The sequence below is a fragment of the Bos mutus genome, chromosome 16 (genome assembly GCF_027580195.1).
Source record: "Bos mutus isolate GX-2022 chromosome 16, NWIPB_WYAK_1.1, whole genome shotgun sequence".
In the NCBI taxonomy this organism is placed as follows: domain Eukaryota; kingdom Metazoa; phylum Chordata; class Mammalia; order Artiodactyla; family Bovidae; genus Bos; species Bos mutus.
The window spans coordinates 3,563,731-3,585,629 of record NC_091632.1 but is presented as its reverse complement, the minus strand read 5'-3'; the positions used below and the strand labels follow the sequence as shown (position 1 = coordinate 3,585,629).

Sequence of the window (21,899 nt, the reverse complement as noted above, 5' to 3'; positions counted from 1 at the left end):
GAGTCAGTGATTCCATTCAGCCATCTCATCCTCTGTCGTCCCCTTCTCCTCCTGCCCCCAATCCCTCCCAGAATCAGAGTCTTTTCCAATGAGTCAACTCTTTGCATGAGGTGGCCAAAGTACTGGAGTTTCAGCTTTAGCATCATTCCTTCCAAAGAAATCCCAGGGCTGATCTCCTTCAGAAAGGACTGGTTGGATCTCCTTGCAGTCCAAGAGACTCTCAAGAGTCTTCTCCAACACCACAGTTCAAAAGCATCAATTCTTCGGCACTCAGCCTTCTTCACAGTCCAACTCTCACATCCATACATGACCACAGGAAAAACCATAGCCTTGACTAGACGGACCTTTGTTGGCAAAGTAGTATTTCTGCTTTTTAATACGCTATCTAGGTTGGTCATAACTTTCCTTCCAAGAAGTAAGCGTCTTTTAATTTCACGGCTGCAGTCACCATCTGTAGTGATTTTGGAGCCCCAAAAAATAAAGTCTGACACTGTTTCCACTGTTTCCCTATCTATTTCCCATGAAGTGATGGGACCGGATGTCATGATCTTCGTTTTCTGAATGTGGGGCTTTAAGCCAACTTTTTCACTCTCCTCTTTCACTTTCATCAAGAGGCTTTTTAGTTCCTCTTCACTTTCTGTCATAAGGGTGGTGTCATCTGCATATCTGAGGTTATTGATATTTCTCTAGGCAATCCTGATTCCAGCTTGTGCTTCATCCAGCCCAGCATTTCTCATGACGTACTCTGCATATAAGTTAAATAAGCAGGGTGACAATATACAGCCTTGACGTACTCCTTTTCCTATTTGGAACCAGTCTATTGTTCCATGTCCAGTTCTAACTGTTGCTTCCTGATCTGCACACAAATTTCTCAAGAGGCAGATCAGGTGGTCTGGTATTCCCATCTCTTTCAGAATTTTCCACAGTTTATTGTGATCCACACAGTCAAAGGCTTTGGCATAGTCAATAAAGCAGAGGTGAAGGGTATATAGGATTTTTTATACTGCTTTTGTAACTTTTTAAGTCTGAAGTCATTTTCCAAATGAAAAGTAAAAAAAAAAAAAAAAACAATAACATTATGAGCCTTCCCCTTTGCTGAATTCAGACTGTCAGCTCTGCAGTGAGGCACGCAAGCCCAGCCTGCCTCTTCAGCCTCATCACTTGCCATCTTCCATGGGCGTGCTTGCTGTCCTCACCCAGAGCATCTACAGTTCCCGGACACGATTTGCTTGTCTTCTGCAGAGGCTGTTTCATCTCCCAGGAATTTCTATTCACCACCCTACCCACTTCTCCTTCTCCCCAACTAAGACTCAAAGGACTTCACAAGGCAAACCTCAGCTCACGCTTTTCTCCACGGAAGAACCCATTATTATACCACATTATCATTGCTTATTTGTGTGCCCATTTTGCCCACTAGACTCTGTGCTCTGAGGTCAGGGTCCTCGCCATGCCATCTTCTCAGTCTCTGGCAACAGGCAACACAGAGTCAGAACTCAAAGACTGTCTTCAGTTAGAACCACGATAATACCAAACACTTTTCTAAAAATTCCTGCACTTCATTCCAGGCTTTCAGGGAGCAGTCTTGGAAATATGACTCCAAACCTGTAGCTGAACAGATTAGAAAACCAAGTCTTAGGATAAAAAGTGAGGTCACATTGTGAGTCAGTGTCAAAGCGGGGAAGAGACTCTTACTCCCAAATCAGGGTCTTCTTTGATTCGTAAACTACAAAAAAGGCCTCTTTATTCCAAACCAACAAAATACTGCAGCACCTACGCAGGCAGAAATGTCTGGGCCAAGCGTGGCGCTTGGGGAAGCACTTAATAAACGCTTGCTAAAGCGAACTGAATCAGCAGGGAGCAGCAGCACTTTGCCTTACTTCATTCAGGGGCGCCTGAACAAGGTGTGACTGACTCTCAGGCCCGACCTGCCCAAGACACCTGACTGCATCCTGCAGTCAGGAAGGTACAGCTGGAATAGGCTAGACTTCAGTGAGAAGGATGGGTTTTCTACCTAAGAGACCTATCTGGAGAGAGCAGACGCCTGGCTTTCCTCCAGGGCTGGTGGGAGGCTGAGGCAGAGATTCCGCATAGCCCCGAGCTATGTGGTATCAGGCCAGAGGCGACATGCTCGGATCACATCCTTACATCAACCTGCTGAGGAAGCCCATCCCTTGTGTCAGAAATCATCTGCTCTGATTACAACACCCTTTTTAATCTTCCTGGCCCAGGAGAGGATATGCACTGATAACTTTAATAATGCCAGCAGGTACAATTAATTTCCATTCCTGCTCTTCATAGACTGTTATGTGAAGGGGACTGGAAGGACAAAATTGAACTCCACTGGGGCTTTAGCCTGCAGCTCCAAAACAGACAGACTGTTCAGAACTCAGAACAGAAAACCTCATCCTGTGTTAGACTGATGCTAGTCTATGAATGCTTGAAAGATCTGTGTGGCCTAGCGGGTAAAGGTCAGTGAAATTAAATCACAGTCAGAAGCAGGATTTGATATGATTCTAATGGACCTAGGAATCTAGCAAGATTTAATCCAAATGATAACTGAAATATTTTATGTTGTTTCAAAGAGCAACATCAATGTTATCAATCAGTGTGCTCTGCATTTAATGTATTCCTAATGTAAAGTGTTCTTATACCTCTATCAAGTTTCTTTTTCAAATCAAAAATCTGTTAACATCAACTAGAAAAGGAATCTTGATTTATGGAACATTTCTCTTCCAAAGCAGTTTTAGATCCTTTCCCACTATTATCCTCACAAAGTGGGCAAGAAGGATGCTTGCTCATTCAGTTTACCAAAGGGCATGCAGAAATCTGGGATGGTCAAACTTTACTGTAAGACTCATAAGAATGTAACACTAGAGGTGGAAGGGAGTTTTTTGAAAACAAATTTCCCTGTCTCCAGCTTATGCTGTTGTATTTCTCCTTACTATTAGTAAAGTGAGGCTAAGAAAAGTATGTAAAACATGAGTGGAGATTTTGTTGAGGACACTACAGTTCAGATTAATTCAGTCACTCAGTCGTGTCCAACTCTTTGTGACCCCAAGGACTGCAGCACGCCAGGCTTCTCTGTCCATCACCAACTTCTGGAGCTTGCTCAAATTCATGTCCATCAAGTCAGTGATGTCATTCACCCATCTCATCCTCTGTCATCCCCTTCTCCTCCTGCCTTCAGTCTTTCCCAGCTTCAGGGTCTTTTCCAGTGAGTCACCACAGTCTCCCAAGATTTCAAAGTCCAAATTGAATGACATCTGCTCAGATGCCATACTTTCCGACCCCTCAGAACAACACCATTGCATCCTGCTCTTCTCACTTAGATTCTGTGAGCCATGCTCTTCTCATTTTCCTTTTACCCCTTTTAATTCGCTCTTTTCTACTCTTTGCTGGCTCCTTAAAATCCTCTCCTTTCTCCACTCACTCACTTGCAAGCCTTCCACTGTCAGTTTTATGGGGTTAATTTGCAGATTTCCCATCCAACCCTAACCCTCCCTGAACTTTCACATTGCCATGCCTAAAACTGAACTCAGGAAGCATGGCATTGACCTGGTAGGTTGGTCCCACCTCTGCTACTACCTAAGTGGGTGACTTAAGGCAAGTCCCTTCCACCTGACTCTCAGATTCTTCACTAATTAAAGGGCTGACCTAGAATCAGTGACTCTATCACATAGGTGAAATCAAAGTGTTAGTAGCTCGAGTGAGTGTGTCAGACTCTGTGCGACACCATGGGCTGTAATTTGGCAGGCCCTTCTGTCCATGGGATTCTCTAGGCAAGAATACTGGAGTGGGTTGCCATTCCCTTCTCCAGGGCATCTTCCTGACCCAGGGAGTGAACCCGGGTCTCCTGCATTGCAGGCAGATTCTTTACTGTCTGAACCACAAGGGAAGCTTCATTCTTCCACACACTTTCCCCCAATAAATAGCAACTCCAGCTTCCAATTGCTCAGGCCAAAATGCTGGGAATCATCTTTGACTCTTTTTTCCCCATACACCACATTTGATTTAGCTGCAAATGCTACTGGCTCCATTTTCAAAATATATCCAACTCTGACCTTATCTCATGATCTCCACATCTATGAACACTGCTGTGTCCCACCATCGCCTCCTGCCTGAACTGCTTATAGGGGCCTCCTTAACTGGTCTTCTTGGTCTGCTCCTACCTTGTCCCTCCTCCAGTCTTCTCTTAGCACAGCAGCCAGAACAATCCTATTTCAACAGAAGTCAGACTTTATCAGTTCTCTGTTCCACCCCAGATCCTCAACCATATCACCCACCACTCTCCATCTTGCCCACTGTGTGCAAGGCCATCAGGCTGTTTCTTTAATAAGAAAAGCAGATTCCCATCTCATGCCTTAGACATGTTCCCCCTGCCTGAAATACTTTCCTCAGAGAGCTAAATAGCAAACTCCCTCATTTCCTCCAAGAATCAAGTCAAATGCCAATTTATCAATGAGGCCTTTCCTGAGCACCCTATATGAAACAACACTGTCCCAGTGCCTCCATCATCTTTACTCTATTTATTTTGACAAAACATTGAAAACTGTGCTTTCAGTGCAGGGGGCATGGGTTTGATCCCTGGTCGAGGAACTAAGATCCTACGTACCAAGCAGCATGGAGAAAAAAAAAAATCTTGTTCTTTCAGTTGCCATTGCCATTATCCAAAAACTGGTTTCTATTATCCCCTGAAGTACTGTAGTGGGCTCTCAAATACTTTCTTTCACTCTAAACCATACTGAGCCATCAATGCTGCTGGAAACAGTGGTTTTCAATATCTCATTGCCCTACCTAAAATGGTCAATGGCTTTCTTTGACCAGTAGCTTAAACTCTTTGGGTTGGCATTCAAAGCCCTGTACATTCAGGCTCCAAGCTCATCCCACACTGCTGGGGAAACCAAGCCTCTGCAGCTGTCAGCCTGCTCTCATGGGTGGCATCTTTCATGGGGACAAAGAGACAGGAGAAGATGTTGGCACCAGGTAATATGGAAATAATCAAAAGATATTTCCAGAAGATAAGACATGGATGGTTAATTAAGAATCCTGGCAGATAATTAAAATAACATCAGCTGAATTTGTTTGCCTGTATGAAGCTTGCCTGACTCACCTCTCATAAATCTGTGCCTTTTCCAAACTTCTGTGGGAAGTGAAAGTGCAAGTCCAAGCTTCTATAGACAACCAATTATCTGTACTATTCATTAAATTGATGTTTTAAGTTGTAACCTGCTTGTGGAGTCTATGGCCTGTCCATCCAACTGAGAGGTAAGAAATCTAAGATCTTGAACCATGTTTTAAGCTTGTTCTGCAGCTCTTTTATAGTGCCAATTTGATTACCAAGCAATTAAAGAAAATCTAATAGTATTTACTAAACTGAACTCAATGAACTAGTTGATAGCGGTACTCCTGGATTTAAATAAAGCAGTGTGCTCTCTCTCTCTCTCTTTTTAAAGTGTCCCTGAAAGAAGAATCAGGTGGGCTCTGCAGTTTTCCTGAGAACACAAGAACCCAGAAAAGCCACTGACTCATAAAGATGCAAAAAGAGAAAGCTTTTTTCTACTCTCCACCCTCAAAATGAACATCAAAAGGAAAACGAGGTCATGGGAAGAAGCAAGGCAGGAAAGGATGCGATGCTAATGTGGGCAGAAGGATTGGATTATCTTGGCTTTGGAGAAGAGACTATTAAAGCCAGAGACTGGATCACCCAGTTTGCCTTCTGTATTTCCTCACTACCCTACATGATAGTGAAAGTGAAGTCTCTCAGTCGTGTCCGACTCTTTGCGACCCCATGGACTGTAGCCTATCAGGCTCCTTTGTCCATGGGATTTTCCAGGCAAGAGTGCTGGAGTGGATTGCCATTTCCTTCTCCAGGGGATCTTCCCGACCCAGGAATCGAACCTGGGTCTCCTACATTGCAGGCAAACGTTTTACCATCTGAACCACCAGGGAAGCCCACCCTATATGATAACACAGTGCTAAAAGAGATTAGCTTAGCGAGGCAAGGACTACCCTAGCAGGGAGAAGGCACAAGGGGCACACTCTTCTACATGAATATAACCAAAGCTCTGCAGAGTGCTTTCTTTCTTTCCTTTCTTAACTTTATTGAGGAATAATTAAAAACCATAATTGTATTTATTTAAAGTCTATAACTTTTCAGTGATTAGTGCAAAGAAATAGAGGAAAACAATAGAATGGGAAGACTAGAGATCTCTTCGAGAAAATTAGAGATACCAAGGGAACATTTCATGCAAAGATGGGCTCGATAAAGGACAGAAATGTTATGGACCTAACAGAAACAGAAGATATTTAGAAGAGGTGGCAAGAATACACAGAAGAACTATAAAAAAGATCTTCATGACCCAGATAACCACGATGGTGTGAGCACTCACCTAGAGCCAGACATCCTGGAATGCAAAGTCAAGTGGGCCTTAGGAAGTATCACTACAAACAAAGCTAGTGGAGGTGATGGAATTCCAGTTGAACCATTTCAAATCCTGAAAGATAATGCTGTGAAAGTGCCACACTCAATATGCCAGCAAATTTGGAAAACTCAGCAGTGGCCACAGGACTGGAAAATGTCAGTTTTCGTTCCAATCCCCAAGAAAGGCAATGCCAAAGAATGCTCAAACTACCACACAATCGCACTCATCTCACACACTAGTAAAGTAATGCTCAAAATTCTCCAAGCCAGGCTTCAGCAATACATGAACCATGAACTTCCAGATGCTCAAGCTGGTTTTAGAAAAGGCAGAGGAACCAGAGATCAAATTGCCAACATCCGTTGGATCATAGAAAAAGCAAGAGTTCCAGAAAAACATCTATTTCTGCTTTATTGACTATGCCAAAGCCTTTGACTGTGTGGATCACAATAAACTGTGGAAAATTCTGAAAGAGATGGGAATACCAGACCACCTGACCTGTCTCTTGAGAAATCTGTATACAGGTCAGGAAGCAATAGTTAGAACTGGACGTGGAGCAACAGACTAGTTCTAAATAGGAAAAGGAGTACGTCAAGGCTGTATATTGTCACCCTGCTTATTTAACTTAAATGCAGAGTGCATCATGAGAAATGCTGGGCTGCAGGAAGCACACGCTGGAATCAAGATTTCTGGCAGAAATATCAATAACCTCAGATACACAGATGACACCACCCTTATGGCAGAAAACGAAGAAGAATTAAAGAGCCTCTTGATGAAAGTGAAAGAGGAGAGTGAAAAAGCTGGCTTAAAGCTCAACATTCAGAAAACTAAGATCATGGCATCTGGTCCCATCACTCATGGCAAATAGATGGGGAAACAGTGGAAACAGTGTCAGACTTTATTTTTTCGGGCTCCAAAATCACTGCAGATGGTGACTGCAGCCATGAAATTAAGATGCTTACTCCTTGGAAGAAAAGTTATGACCAACCTAGACAGCATATTCAAAAGCAGAGACATTACTTTGCCAATAAAGGTCAATCTAGCCAAGGCTACAGTTTTTCCAGTAGTCATGTATGGATGTGAGTGTTGGACTATAAAGGAAGCTGAGCACCAAAGAAGTGATGCTTTTGAACTGTGGTGTTGGAGAAGACTCTTGAGAGTCCCTTGAACAGCAAGGAGATCCAACCAGTCCATCATGAAGGAAATCAGTCTTGGATGTTCATCGGAAGAACTGATGTTGAAGCTGAAACTCCAATACTTTGGCCACTTGATGTGAAGAACTGACTCATTAGAAAAGACTCTGGCGCTGGGAAAGATTGAAGGCAGGAGGAGAAGGGGACGACAGAGGATGAGATGGCTGGATGGCATCACCAACTCAATGGACATGAGTTTGAGTAAACTCTGGGAGTTGCTGATGGACAGGGAGGCCTGGCGTGCTGTAGTCCATGGGTTCGAAAAGAGTCGGACACAACTGAGTGACTGAACCGAACTGAAAGTCTACAAAGTGATGATCTGATATACATATACATTGTAGAATGACTACCAAGATCAAGATAATTAGCACATCTACCACCTCACATAGTTAACTCTTTGTGTGTGTAATGAGAAGGCTTAAGATCTACTCTCAGCAACTTTCAAGTACACATGTTATATTATTAACTATATGCTTTGCTATAGAGACTCAGAACTTATAATTAAAAATTTGTGCCCTTCAAGCTACGTCACCCCATTTATCCCTCAACCCCTGGCAACCACCATTCTGTTCTCTATGTCTATGAAACTGGCTTTTTAAAAAAGGATTCCATATATAAATGATACCCTACAACATTTACCTTTATCTGTCTGGCTTATTTCACTTAGCATAATTCCCTCCTCCTTTATTCATGTTGTCACAAATTGGAGGATTTTGTTTTTTTAATGGACAAATAATATTCATGTGTGTGTGTGTGTGTGCGTGTGTGCACGCACACGCACGTGCATGCACCAAGTCGCTTCAGTCATGTCCGACTCTTTTGCAACCCCATGTACTTTATAGCTCACCAGGCTCCTCTGTCTATGGAATTCTCCAGGCAAGAATACTGGAGTGGGCTGCTATGCCCTCTTCTAGGGGATCTTTCCAACCCAGTGATCAAACCCACATCTCCTACATTGCGGGCAGATTGTTTACCTCTGAGCCACTGGGGAAGTCCGTGTGTGTGCGCGCATGCGTGTGTGTATATAAACATTCTGGGAAGGAAAAGTGAGTATATGAGTAATATTCTCCAGTGCAAAGATGAGGAAATTGAAACCCAATGTAGTTAAAGAATTCCACTGAGCCAGCCAGCACCCAGGTCAGCCATAGGTCTGAGGTCTAGGCTCCGGGCTAAACTTGGAGATAGAGGAAGACAGAGGAAGAAAAAGGGAAAAAAGAAGAGGGGAAACCCTCTCTCCTTGCCTTATATCACGTGGAAGTAGGATATTTTCAAATGAAAGCATTCATACAAACAAGTGACTTGCAGGAAGATACAAATGAGACTCTGGATTGCTTCTGGACATACCAGAACATGTTCGAGCAGATAGATAAAACAACATAGCCAAAGAACCATAAAGAATGTAGGAATGAGCTGTGGGACAACCAGAAAATAGAATGCTGTCTAATCATTAAAAACCACATTTTTAAAGAGGATGCAATGACACGGAAAAAATGTTCAGCTAAAATGGTAAATGAAAAAAATTATACAAAATAATATACAATATAATCTTAATTTTCTAAAGAAAAATACACATAGAAAAAAGACTGTAAAGAAATACACCTTACAACGTTAATACTAATTCTAAGTAATCATTATTTTCTTTTTATTATTTTTGTTTTCCCCTCAATGTACTGGAAGAATATGTATTACTTTAACAATTAGGATAAAAAGTAAACTAAGCTAAGGGATTTTTGCTTGCTTCCAAATCAAAGGTGACAGAAAATGCTGCTACTCAGTCTTGTCCCTGGGCTTTAACTATAACTACTTAGCTCAACACAGGATGATTCCAAGAGCTCGTAAGAAATAAGTTCCTATGGACTCTCAAAGACAAGAGTTAGTGCAGACAAAATTAGCCAGTAACTGAAACCTTCATGTTGGCTAAATACTAGTAAAAGCTATTGATTTATGGAGCACAGAGTCAAAGATGGAAAAAGAAAAAAAAGCAAAAAGGCTAAGGGGTGGGCATGATCAGATAGAAAAACCATCAGATCTGAAAAGTTCAGTATCTTAAAGGAAAGAAGAAGAGCATGTAAAAATGGAAGATGCTATCTCAAAAGGAGAATTTCTTTTTTTCACATTTTAATTAAAAATCACCTTCAGACAAGCAGGAAGAAACTCAAAGGAAAACTCCTGACAAAGACAAATAGGGGAATCAAAAGAAGTCAGTCCGGCAAGGAGGGAGGCTGAAATCAGATACTTATTTTCTCTCCAGACAAGCTGGGCAAGAAGCTGAGTCAGAAGAGCACAAGGGAAATTCTGGCCTGGCAAAAGTACCCAAAGGTATTACTGCAGAATGCCCAAGTCATTAATTCCTTTCACAAGCACCAGCCCTTGAACTTCCCAATATAATGACTGCCACCTTTCTACATGCGGGGAAGCAGACCACAGTGATGTGAAGAGATGACACAGAGGAAGTGGGCCACGTAGCCACAAATCCCAATTCTGCCACCAATCGGCTGTACGGCCTTGAATAAATTGCTTAACGTCTGCCCATGTCCTTATCTATAAATGGAGGTGACAGAACCACTACCCATCTTAAAGGGTTGTTGTGATGATTAAATAGGTTAATACATACAAAGTACTTAGCAGAGTTTTTAGGCATGGTTACCACTCTTTTAGTATTCAGTAGGGCTTCCCTGGTGGCTCAGAGGGTAAAGTGTCTGCATGCAATGTGGGAGACCCAGGTTCGATCCCTGGGTCGGGAAGATCTTCTGGAGCAGGAACTGGCAGCCCACTCCAGTATTCTTGCCTGCAAAATCCTGTGGATGGAGAAGCCTGGTAGGCTACAGTCCATGGGGTCGCAAAGAGTTGGATACGACTGAGTGACTTCACTTTCTTTCTTTCTTTTCTTTCAGTTCAGTCACTCAGTGTCCGACTCTTTGTGACCCCACGGACTGCAGCACACCAGGCTTCCCTGTCCATCACCAACTCCCAGAGCTTGCTCAAACTCAAGTTCATTGAGTCAGTGATGCCATCCAACCATCTCATCCTCTGTCATCCCCTTCTCCTCCTGCCTTCAATCTTTCCCAGCGCCAGGGTCTTTTCCAATGAGTCAGTTCTTCGCATCAGGTAGTCAAAGTATTGGAGTTTCAGCTTCAGCATCAGTCCTTTTAGTATTAGTTATAGTTTTTATTTTTATTATTGCTGTGAGTCTTATAATAAACAATTGATACCTAGCCAGCTTCTACACCATGAGTGTAGTTTCTCCTGGGAGTAATACATTTTTACAAACTGCTATCTATTTTCATGGTGCCTGATGAATTATATTAGTAATCTTTTCTCAGAGCAGCATTTTGTAATCAAATATAAGAAGTACAGAGATTATCAATTGATGTTAAAAAATATCAGATGAACAACTGAACTGGCACCCAAAATATGTATGATAGCACCATAAATAATACCATACAACAGGCTTCTGACTGTGTGAGAAAAATGCAGCTGCAAAATAGAGGATTCAGACTATCATCCTAATGGGGGGCGGTCAACAGTGGCATCATTATTGGTGGGTTTATTTCCCGATGTGATGCAATATGAAGTATCCAACATCTCCTACTAAATATTCTAGTCGAAAATATATATCATGAATAGGTTTGGCCTATAGAACCACCTTCCAATTTACAGGAAATACAGGATATGGGAAGAAGTTAAATTACAAAACAAGGAAGCAAGTAGGCAAATCTAGAAGGGAGAACCTGTAGGACATTGGCCTGGTCTGTGCAACAAATCAGCGTCATGGCAAAGAAACAGTACTAAAGGAGACTTAAGGGACATAAAACCACCGTGTATTAGATACCAGCTTGGGAAAACCAGGTGTCAAGTACATTCGAGGACAATTAGGTAAATGTTTACGTGGTTTGCACGTTAGATGAAATGAAAATTTACTGAAATGGGTAAGTGGAGATTTTGACTAAAATAATAGATTATAAAATAGTATATACAATACAATCTGCTTTTTAGTTATCATATTTTTGCTTCTTGATATTTTCTAATTTCTGCAATGCACAGGTGGTATAAAAATTTAAAAGATTATTCAAAAGAACAGAAAGTAAGAAGGAAGAGAGAGGAAAACAGAGAAGGGGAAAAGGAGAGGCACAGAAGACGGGGACGAGGCCAGGGGAGAGGGAAGGGGAAACAGGGAGAGAGAAGCAGGTTTGAATTCACTGTCATCAAAGCTCAGACTGTGACCAGGCTCAACAATCTGATTTGGCAATAACTATGTTTTAAGGATGCCACCTATAAATCCCGAAACGTGAGTGGCAGGGTGATGCTGTAGAAAGAGCAAGGGATTTCAAATTCCAATGTCACCTCTCCTTGGTCTTACAAAAGAGCATTTTACCAATGTGAGCTTTAGTTTTTTCAACTATACAGTGGGAGGAAAAATTACTTTCCAAAATTATGTGCATAGAAGCATTATTCATAATAGCCTCAAAGTGGAAACTTATCCAAATGTCATCAACAGTAGAATGGATAAAACCGAAAGTCTCATATCCCAGGAACTGCCTTCTCACCCCCAGGCAAACTGGGACTGCTGGCCATCCTAGCTGCCGCCGCTGTAGGGGAGACGACAAGTTCAAAGCCTGACAAGCTGGAGGGCGTGATAAACATCCTGGGCTTCCCATGGGAACCCCAGAAAGGTCATAACTTATGTGTATAGAACATGTTTCAGAACTACAGGCAAAACCAAAATAGACCCATTTTAACAAACCTTAAAACCAGTTCCCTACAAGCTCAAGGTGATCAATTTAACTGCCTAGTAGATCAAAACTTAACACTCTGCAGAGGAAGATTAAACACAATTAGAGTCTCAATAATGACATCTACAATGTCCAATATGAAATAAAACGTTAGTAGATGTGAAAAAATAAATGTTATTCATGGTCAAGAGAAAAAAGTCAATAATAAACAGAAAAGAACCACAGATGATATAGATGCTGAAGATAGCAGACAAGAATTTTTTAAATAATTGCCAAATATGGTTTAAAAATAATTGATGAAGAGAACGGTGCTTTCAGGAGTTCTATGAAAACTGTAAGGAAAAAATGAAGACCCAAATGGAAATCATAAAACTAAAAAATATAACAGCTGAAATAAAAAAATATATTGGATGGTATGAATAGCAGATTGGATACAACAAGAAAGGATCAGTAAACTTTGGAAATTACCTAAACTGAAGCACACAGGGAAAAAAGAGCTTGGCTCAGTGACCTACGGGCCTGTATCAAGCAGTCCAACAAGTGTGTAATTGGAGTCAAAGCAAGAAGAGAAAGCAGGACAGAAAAAATATTTCCCATATGTTTTCCCAAATTGAGGTAAAACCACTATCTATGGATCCAGGCTATGTAGATATGGTACTTATCCCAGTCAAATTAAAAAAAAAAAAAAATGAACACCACTCTTAGACTCATTATAGTCAAATTGCTAAAAGCCAAAGATAAAAAATAGGATTGCCCTGGTAGTCCAGTGGCTAAGAATCACCTGCCAATGCAGAGTTCACGGATTTGATCTCTGGTCCAGGAAGCTTCCACGTGCTGCAGGGACAGCTAAGCCTTTGCCCCACAACGAGGGACGCCTGTGTGGCCCAGAGCCCACGCTTGGCAGAGAGAAGCCACTGCGGGAAGTCCGCAGGCCGCGGCTAGAGAGCAGCCTCTGCTCCCCGTAACTAGAGAAAGTCCACGCATGGCAACAAAGACAGTGCAGTCAAAAATAAATAAACGTTAAAAAAAGAAGAAATATTAAAAGCAGTCGCCCAATCCCCCAAAACATATCCAAGGGAACAACAATAAGAATCATAGCTGACTTCTCATAATAAACAATAGAAACAAGGGAAGAAAAAAATGCCATAGTTAAATAGCTGAAAAAATAAAATTCCATTTATATAATTTTTTTTTTTTTTTTCAAAACAGCAAATACTTATATTGTGTTAGAAGTCAGGCTAGTGGCTTTCAGAGGATAATGAATGGAAAGGGGCAAAAGAGGGGGCTCGTGGGATACTGGGAACATTCTTTTCTTTATCTGGGTAATAATTACACACTTGGTTCCATTTGTAAAAATTCATAGAGCTGTACACTTTACAATACAAGCACTTTCTCTAACAACTTTATACTTATGTAAAAAGCTAAGGGAAAAAAAACCTTTCAAAATAGATGGAAAGACTAGAGAAAATATATTTAGGGCCTTCTACAGAGGAGCCTGGTGGGCTGCTGTCTATGGGGTTGCACAGGGTCAGACATGACTGAAGTGACTTAGCAGCAGCAGCACGGTATATAAAGGGCTTCCCTGATGGCTTAGCAGTAAAGAACCCGCCTGTCAATGTAGGAGACGAGGGTTTGATCCCTGGGTTGGGAAGATCCCCTGAAGAAGGAAATAACAACCCATTCAGTATTCTTGCCTGGAGAATCCCATGGACAGAGGAGCCTGGTGAGCTACAGTACACGGGTCATAACAGAGTTGGACACGACTGAGTGACTGAACAACAACAATAAAAGTACATAAGCATTTCAAGAAAGCCTGTTAAATAACAGTATTTATTTAACAGTATAAATAAATAATTAGTATTCTTATCATCCTCCTGTAGAAAGTTTTGGGAGCTTTAAATGGACTGAAAAGCCCTAAGCCCCCTGGGGGCAAATCTTGCTCCTCAATTTGATTTTAAGTTCTCTTTAGCACTAGCATAATGGCGTGTATATAGTTTTCACTAAAATACTTCGTGACTACATGCTTTCCTAGTTTAGGGTAGTATTCCAATACATACAAGGTGGCACGGAGACATTTGTGTTTTCTGTCCACTGCATCTCTCTTTTCCATAATTTAAAATTGCTCTTCTGACACTCTTAACCACCGCTTGATTTATGAAGATGGAGTACCATTACACAGAGCACCCTGTGCTCTTTCAAAAAAGGCATATATATGCCTGAGGACCGAAGCACCAAAGAGGCAATGTATAAACTAACCTTAGGCAAAGCAGGCATCTTTGATGCCACATTCCCTCTTAGCTGAATCTTCCTAAGGCCAAAAGAACCCTGGGACACCCAGAGAGAAGCCCCAAGGGGGAGGATGCAGATGCTCCTGACCCAGTGTCACAGAAACCGAAGCTACAATGCCACAAACAGCACTAAGGGCAAAGCTCCCCTCACTGCTGGCTTTGGCAGCAAACCCGACGCCCCCCTATCATCGGAGATACCTTTGAAGTAGCTGGCAGCCTTCCATTCCCTACTCAAATAAACTCAGCTTCACATCCTATTCTTTTTTCCAAAGGGGATCTCTTCATCAGATATGAGAGAATAAAGCTCAATTAATTGGAACAGAGTTTTGCTACCAACAAGATAAATTGGGCAATGGGAACAGCTGTCTGTAAAGCACCACACACCGCTGTTAGTGACCTTGTTAGAACAGGGGGGAAATTTAATCAACAATCGATACTGAGTTCTGTGGAGGAGAAGCTGCAGAATGGATTGGGGAAGAGAGGGAGGGGTAAGTCAATCATCTACTCCTTCCCTCAGAAATGTCTTTAGGTCAAATCTGTTCTCAAGAGGACAGAACAAAACCTTTGGAAATCTATTGCTTTCTTCATACATTCAATCTATGGTACCGATCAGGGACATTCAACTCTACCAGCATCATAGCTCCTTTCTTCTCCTCCCAGTTATGACACCACCACCACCACAGAACATGGTGGGGAATCATCATCCTCTCCCCTCATATATGCCAAACAGCTAGACTCAAAGACTCCATAGGAAGTCCTATCCAAAGGGGATAAACAGGTAGTAGTAGGTAACAAGTACTGCTTTTAGTTTCAAATCGCCTTTTAACTTTACTGCCAGAGCCATTTCCTTGGCCAGAGAAAATCTGACCAGTCATGGCAATTCTCTTCTGACTGATCTCACGGGAAAAGGACATGTCTAACACCTCAGGGTCCTGGAGAAAACTACTAATTGATCCTCTGATGATTCTTCCTCAGCATCCTTCTTGCATCTCCTATTTTCAGTGTGACCCCTAAAGCCAGATTCACCCTTTGTCATCCTCCAAGAATAAAGGTAAACCACAGTGGGTAGCCTAGACAAACTGACCTAGATGCTTCAACACTCTCTGCAGCAGGGGAAAATATGGCTCCCAGACAGACGGACAGGATCTTACTGCTTCACATATACCTCTATGCTCTTGGGTTTCCCCAGGATGGAAACCAGGGTATCTACAGCAGTGATTCTCAACCCTGATTATATGCAAGGATCAGCTGGGCTCTTTCCTAGAGACCATGATTCAACTGTCCTGAAGCGGGGCCTTGGCCTGGTATTCTTTTATTATCTTTTGAAGCAATTTTACTGAGGCATAATTTGAATACAATAAAATGTATACATTTGAGTATATACGATGACACATTGTGACAAATGCACATGGCCATAATGAAGAGTGTAGGACATTTCCACAACCCCCAGTGTTCCTTTGCAGTCGACCCCATCCCCACTCTGGCCCCAAGGCCATCACTGGTTTACTTTCTATCACTATATATTAGAGTTATCTTTTATAAGATTCCATATAAATGGAATCATACAGGATGTGTTCATAATGTCTGGCTTCTTTTTATGAATAGAATGTTTTGTGAGTTCATCTGCGTTATTGTATCCAATAGCATTTCATTTCTTTCTATTGCCGACTAGTATTCATACATGGACATACCACAATATGATTTTCTACAATATGCTTATTCATCTCTTGATGGATATTTGAGTTGGTACCAGTTTTGGCTCTAATAAATAAAATATTAGTTTCCTACAGTGGCCATAACAAACTACTGCAAACCTGGTGGCTTGAAACAACACACATTTACTCTTGTATACTTTTGGAGATCAGATGTGCAAAACCAATTTTACTGGGCCAAACGGCATCAGCAGCGAGGCTCTCAATTTCCTTTCCTAGCATCTAGAGCCGAGCTCCTCGGCTCCGCATTCAAAGCCAGTGGCCTAGCATCTTCTCTGTGACTTTGCTTCCTTCCCTCCACTTCTCTCACGTGGCCTTCCTCTTTTTTGCTTGTAATCTCCCTCCACCTCCCTTTTTTAAGAACACTTAGTGATTGCATTTAGGACCCACTTATGTAAACAAGAATTAAATCCACATCCTAAGATCTTCAAATTCATTATATGTGCAAAGACTTATGGATAAAGTTCAACATCCACAGGTCTAGGGATTAGAACAGGGACATCTCTGGGGAGGGATCATTATTCAGCCTACAACAAAAGCTGTTATGAATATTCAGACACAAGTTTTTGGGTAGATATATACTTTTATTTCTCTTGGATGAACACAAAGATATGGAATTGATGGGTCATATGGTTAAGTACATTATTAACTTCATAAGAAACTGCCAAACTATTTTCCAAAACAGTTGTACCTTTTTACATTTTTTACCAGCAACATATGAGAATTCCATCCATTCTAACGGTATTGTCAGTCTTCTTAATTTCAACCATTCTAGTGCGTATGTAGCATATCTCTTTATAGTGGTTTTAATTTGCATTTCCCTGATGAGTAACGATATTGAGCATCTCTTCATGAGCTTACTAGCCATTTATATATATCTTCTTTGGTGAATGTGTCTATTAAAACCTTTTACCTGTTTAAAAAATTTTGGGTATTCCATCTTCTTCTTATTGAGTCTTGTGTATTGCAAATACAGTCTCCCAGTCCTATGGCTTATTTTGCATTTTCTTAACAAAATCTTTCCAAGAATAAAAGTCTAAGAATTGATGAAGTCCATTTTTTCTTTTTTTTATTTCATAGTTCATGCTTTTGATATCCTAAGAAATCTTTGTCTCTTCAAGGTCGCAAAGATTTTTTAAAAAAAAACTTCCCAAGTGACTCTCTCGAAAAGAAGAAGTTGAGAACTACTGGTCTATTGGGAATCTGACCTAGCTTTCTCAATTTAACCTGACTTTCTGCCATAGAACCTTAGGGTAATAAAGATAAAACAGTTACCTGAAATACCATAACAGGCAGAATAAAATTCAGTCTTAGGACTGTCTGAACTGACTGCCTTCCAAGCCTAAGAGTAAACAGCTGTTAAGGGCTAGAAAGCGTGCCTGGAAAAGCCAAGTTGGAGGTACGTTTAGAGTGTCCCAGCTAAGTGAGTCGGGGAGAGAGAACAGGGTGGTCTTCTCCCTGGTGGGAAAACGCACATCCAAGTTTATTTCAGTTTAAACTAAGACAGTGAGAGAGACAATTTCTCTTCTTGGTGGGATCCTTTAGTAGAACATGCCCCGCAAAGAGACGAGATGGAGCTGAGAGTCAGAGTTGGTAGAATTCGGCCCCCGTTTTTGAAACCACCGCATTAAACAAATGAAGGTGGCAGCAATAATATTTGCCCAGACCCTGGTTCCAACAGGGGTTAGACAGACTAAGCTTTCATAACATGAAAGGAGGTGTCAGGAGCACCAAACGGGCTCAATTTCCCCTGGAGTCTTACACAAAGTGCGCCTGTTTCTAAGTTGCGGATAGGAGGCTACTTTCTTTACATGTTATATTTAGCTAAAGGAATCTCTACCAGGACTTCAGGCAACATGTGAAATATGTCCCAGCAGACATAACCACAAACCAGAGGGCCAGCAGGGAGCATTCCTTAAGGGGGTTCAGAGCAAAGAGGGGCCAATTGTGCAGCCACCCTGACATGCCCAAATTAGCGGAGTTAGCTTCCAGTCAGGTTTTCGGGCCACTCTCATCTTTAACGAGTCTTTGTTTCCCTCTTACTGAAGATTCTGCCCCTAGGGAGAAAAACGTGCGGCTGTATTTCACTTTCAACATCAGGTGCTTGCCCAGACACCAGGTAGGAGAAACAACCGAATGATCCTTTGAAGGGTTGCATGCTAAAGAAAAGGTTAGTTTAATTCTGTAACTAAGTGAAATATCTGGATTCAATGAAAAAGAGCAAGAAAATCCAGAGTACCCTCTACTCTGCATACAATACCTAGAGAGGCCTAACAGAATATGTAGGTGGAAAACCTTGGGTTCTAAAGCCTGATGGCTGTATTTAAATACCAGCCTCATTTCTTTTCTTACTTAATCTCTCGAAGCCTCAGTTTCTCCCCCCATAAAATAAGGGTAATAGTAATAACTACCTTATACAAGTGTTGTAAGGATTCAATAAGATAATGCATACAAAGTGCTTAATACTGTACCTAGCACACAAGGGTTCAAAACTTTTGGTTCTGATGATTTATAACCTTTGCCAGAGAATCATTAAGTTTTATAGATTAAAATAAATTTCTTTAAAGTAAGAAAAGCCCTGACTTTCCCCAGTGACAAGCAGAAGATTCAAATTCACGTAAAATACTGGTAAATTTTCAGGTGTCCACAGCTGAACCAGAAATAAAGGTACATTTTCTTTGTGTCTCCAGAGAAATGTGGGTTTTTCCTTTTGCTACTGGAACCAAATTTACGGGTAAAATAAGAGGTGTATTTATTCCACATATTTAGATTTCAGTGTGGTATCTCTTGGTTGCTGGCCATTGTAGATAAAAGAATCTGAAACCATACTTCAATCTTTTCAGAAATGTGGTCTTCCACTGCTTAAGCGAGCCCCTTCTCTATACCCACACGCACTTTTGTCCGTCCTTATCTCAGGGATTGCAGCTCACCTTATCACAATGTAACAAAGGTCACCCAGCAACCAGAAGGAGCCCAGTGGAGGGTGTCCCTGTTACCATACAGCTCCAGCGCATTAGATTTCAGGGGCAGAATGAAGGTCCTATCGCTCAGTCTCCTTTAAGCTTGAGGGAACTAAGGCAGAGGAAAAAGAAGGGATTGTCCAGAGTTTCAGAGTTACTGGCTAAGCTGAGCCCAAGAGAAAGAATCTGTTAGGGAAGGGCTCTGCTTTAAGAGCATAAAGCAAGCCCCGAGAAGCGTCACGAAACTGCCAGGGTGGCCAGGGACACTCCTCGGTTCTCTTATTACTATAGCTCAACCTGTGGGATCCTAATTCTTCATGTGCAACACACTCTAAACAAAGGAGACTGAAACTGTGAGGTATGGAGAGAAACTGCTTCTTCGCCCATTACTAGAAAGCAGAGGGGTTCTCATCCAAACGGAATTAATCTATTCTTAGGATCAGCCAAGCTAGCTTCTACCTTAGAGTTCTCTGCCTACATTGGACCCCAGGGGAGAGAGAAAAGAGGTTATTCACCCTGTGGGATGGTAAACATTGGTTATTTGACAATCCTATGGATATCTCTAATCCACTATAATTTAACTGATGAAAAGTTATAAAGATCAAGAGAAAGTCCTATGATCTACAACTACCTACAACAATATGAACAAATCTCACAAATACAATGTTGAATGAGAAAAACCAGACACAAAAGAGTATACACGGCAAGATTCTATTTACATAAAGTATGAAACTGGGAAAACTAATCTCTGCTGTGAAAAGTCAGGAGTGATGCTATTCTGAGGGACCGGGGACACTCCTCTCAATCCCTTAGTGACAGGAAAGGAGCATGAGGGGACTTCTGGGGGCCCTGAAATATTCTGTTTCTTGAGCTGGAAGCTGGTTACCAGGTATTTTCAGTTTATACAAATGCATTCAGCTTTAAGCCAAAGATATATTCACTTTTCTTCAATGAAATGTAATATACAAACAATCCAGTGATGAATTAGAGATTCTTCCTTACACCCTCAGCATAGACATGCACTGCTTAAGGAGGCCAATGCTTAGACAAAGCTCGGAATATCAGTCACGAGTGGATGGGGATACATGCCATGTTTTATGTACACGCCACACACTTAGGCCTTTGGTGAAACGTGAATGGCATTTGCGGAACCGGGGACACTTGTGGCTTTGATAACTGACTGCCTTTGGCATAAACATCTCTAAAATATGGAGGGGTTATAAGATTCTCTCAGCTTGGTTCTTCTCTAACCTTCTGAAATTGGAGAAAAGGGAGCTGAGAGATGGGGTGAAGTCTAGATAGCTAAACATCTCTCATAAAAATTTCTTCTCAGATGAACAGAGGAAATAGAGGAGGACACTATCCATCAACCCCTTTTCTTCTCGAGATGGTCTAAGTGTCTGTCAAGATGGTAGAGAAGTGGTATCTGATCACTGGTTCCATCTAAGGTTTAAAAAAAATTTTAATAAAAATTCTATGTATTTCAGGCGTATAAAATGATTTAGTATCACATACACAGTGAAATGATTACTACAATCAAGATAATATGTCATCTCATCACATAGTTACCTTTTTGTGTGTAGGAAAAGAGCCCTGAAATCTACTCTCTTAGCAGTGTTCCAGTACTGAATACAGTATTATTAACTGTAGTCATTAATTTCAGTCACATACAATGTCACCAAATGTTACAGAATAATTCAAGTTAATGACAAGCAAGCTGGAGCAGATGCTAGGAAGCATGAGGAGATGGTGAAAAGTACCCTCGCCCCTAAATCAAGTAGGGCCCAACCACCGCACAGCCGGGCCACTAAAAATAGCCAATGAGCTCTGCAAGGAGTTATCTTTCTCTTCCTTCTTTCATTCTCAGATGATTGTACTCTTAATATCCTATCTGGACGACACAGGGAAAGCCCCTTCACAGATGCAATTATGTAGATGGACAATTCTAAAGCAGCTCTTTTTTCATGCTGGTAAAAAAAAAGAAGAAATTGGGTTCTAATTCCAGACCTACTGAGGTCTGTATACTTCCTAATGTTAAGAATCAGAAAACTGACCAAGACCTAAGGCTACTATGGACCACAGTCTTATTTACCGAAGTCCATTCTCTCCCAGCCTCAAATTTTTAACACTGATTTTGTCAACTGGAAACCGGTGAATTCCCTGTGTATGAAACCAATGATACCCCTCTATATAAATATATCCTCTTTTTACATATCACTTGTGGGAAGGTTATTCACCTTCTAAAAAATCTTTTGGAAATGTCAGAGCCTGAATGTTAGACATGGTACATAATGTACAATGGTTGGGGTGTTTGCCACCATTTGTAACCAAAAGTTATGAATAAATGACGCCATTAAGAGCTCGGGTTGAGAGCTTAGAAAAGAGCTTCCTGGGTTTCCAAAAGGCTAGTTCGACTATTGACAGGTGAATTTGGCACAAATTTCCTAAGATTATCACAATTAATTTTAAGTTTTTCCTTAGTCAAAATTTTTGACATATACCCAAGGAATTGTGATGAACAATTGAGCTTCAGAAAACATTCAGGGATGGGTTCAAGTTCCACCTGGGAGCACCAAAAACAAAACAAAACAAAA

General features: G+C 41.4%; 1 protein-coding gene across 5 annotated transcripts in view; it reads right to left on the bottom strand.

Annotated features, from left to right (window-relative positions):
* The window catches only part of SRGAP2 (SLIT-ROBO Rho GTPase activating protein 2), a 254,526-nt gene that overhangs the window by 100,259 nt on the left and 132,368 nt on the right, over nucleotides 1–21,899 (bottom strand). The gene's annotated exons all lie outside the window — the stretch shown is intronic.